Here is a 2,560-nt window from a genome sequence, read left to right as displayed (position 1 = left end):
GAAGAGTTACAGGTGTTTATAAACTCTTTCACTGTCTAACATTAAACAGCGATAGGTCAGTTTGGGGTTATTTTAAACAGAGACCTTAGTTCTTCTGGTCACTTGGCAAACACCCAAAAGCATTCACTCAAGTTAAAAGTTTATTGATCAAACACACAAAAGAAAAATAAAACAAAACAAGTATTTATACTGAACCTGTGGTTGAATGATTATACAAAACAAACTTCATTAAAATCTTTCCCCTTTTGGAGGCAAATTATCAGTCTCTTATTTTCAGAACCACATTATTGATGAACAGGAAAGCATTAATTTTACACTCAATCCTGGAGTGAAGAGGGCATTTACTTATCCTGTTGTAAACAAACAGACAGACACAAGAGGGAGGAGAGACGGGATAGAAAAGACGGGTCCAATATGGCTTTAGTTGATATATTTTGGATCTTTTGACAGCTGGCCAATTATGAGCGAATGCTTTGGCTGGCAGGTCGACCCTGACACCTGTGACTTTTATTCTGGTTCACAGTCTGGTCAGGGTTGTCATCTGATTGGATCCTTTCTCCTTGGACAAGGCCGGCTTGGATGAATACAGCATAGTTAACTTCAGAATTCAATCAAAAGTCAAGAGAGTGAGATAGGACAGGATAAAAGAAACAGTGGGGCAGAAAGTAACACACCAAGTGAAGAGATAACAATACATACATGCCTGTGTCCTGCTGGCAATAAGATACCCCCACATATAGACTGGGGACTGGAGGACATGATAATGTGATGATTTTCAGGATCTATGGGTAAAAACAAAGCTCCTTAAACAAGAGCAAGGCCAGCCAGGCTTCCTGAGTCTGATCTGATCCTTTTGACTTGTCATTGAAGAAGCTGAGATGAATGGAGATGAAATGCAATGCAGACAGGTTGAGGGAGGAGCTGGGGGAAAGATGATGGGGATAGAGATATGTCAGCCAGTCATGGAACAGGCCACCCACACCCCTAATTGTCACCTACCACCACACACTGGAACCTATACGGGGTATCATTGAACAACTACAACCCACACTCCATGGGGAACACATCCTGAAAGACATCTTTCCTGGACCCCCACTTCCAGCCTTCAAAGAACCCCCCAGGCTCTCCAAGTCCATCATCAGAAACAAGCTCCCTAGAGACCAGGACACACCAGCTCGAAGTGGTACCAGACCCGCCCAGAACAACAAATACAAAACCTGCAGCCATATCCCCACTGCTACAATTATCAATACCCTCCACAACTCACCTTTCAAGAGCCATGGATCCTACACACACCTATCACAGCATGTGTACCTCATCCAGTGCACTAAATGTCCCAATAACAGCTATTTAGCTGAAGCCAGACAATCACTGCTCTTTCAAGTGAACTCACCCAGGAAACTGATAAAAGACAAAAACACCCTATCATCTGTGGGTGAGCCCTTTTCACAAAGTGATCATTCTATATCTGAACCATCAGACCTCAACCTCAAAGGAAACCTGCACAACACTTTCAAAAGACGTGCTTGGGAGCATAAATTCATAACTCTGCTAAATACTGAAAATCATGGACTGAACAAAGGGGCTGGATTTATGGCTTATTGCAACAATCTATAACCCAGTAACCTCTTTTTGTCCTATCACTGCAGAGGTGTTAACAGGCCACTCTACCTTGAATGGTCTCTTAGAATATGTACTAACTATTCATGCCAAACAATATGTTCCACCTTGTATTTATCTGTGACACTGTGGTCTGGTCTACACTATAAGGTTTGGTAAATGCAAGTGTAATTTGTCTGGAAAGGTTTTTGGTGGCGAAGGCTTTCAGAAATGTTCACTTTCATTTTTTGAATCAGCTCCACTTGTCACTACTGAACCTGTGTATCCTGCCAGTCAGAGGACGTTGTGCCCTGATAAATAGCAGTGCTCGACATTGAACCTACAGATAGGCAGAACAAACAATTCTTGTCTATCTGTAGATTGCCAGAAAATCAAAAATGAATGTATCTTTAGTGTTATAAACATCTCACGCAAGGGACAAAGGTCTGGAGAATGGAGAAATGAAACCTGAAAAGCAGATATTACTGCACGAAAAGATATTCATCTCTCCCATAAAAACAATCATGGTTAGTAGGTAGGTAGCACTTTTATCTTCAAAGCAGATCATTAACATTAGCTATTTGTATCTTGCAGCCTTCTGGGAAGTAGGCATTTATTATTGACCCCATGTTCACAGATGAGGAAATTGAGGCAGAAGAATTAATACCCAGTGTGGAGCTGCCCAAAGCCACAGAGAGCATCAGAGGCAGCCTTCAACCCCAGGGGGAGGCCCAAGAACCTTGCTCCACTGCAAACCCCTCCCATGAGTTTTCCATTGTCACAGATGCAGAAGTGAAACATTTCTTATAAGGGCTTCTTATATCAAAGTGCTTCACACACAGAAATCAGTTTAGCCTCACAGTGCCCATGTCAATCTGGTCTGTATTATCACCAATTTACACATGGCAAAATTGCCAAACACTGGGCTTGATCCTGCACCCATTTAATCCAGTGTCCCGGC

This window comes from Terrapene carolina, unplaced genomic scaffold, assembly GCF_002925995.2.
Source record: "Terrapene carolina triunguis isolate 2854851 unplaced genomic scaffold, T_m_triunguis-2.0 Scaffold30129, whole genome shotgun sequence".
Taxonomy (NCBI): domain Eukaryota; kingdom Metazoa; phylum Chordata; order Testudines; family Emydidae; genus Terrapene; species Terrapene triunguis.
This window is presented reverse-complemented; position numbering follows the sequence as displayed.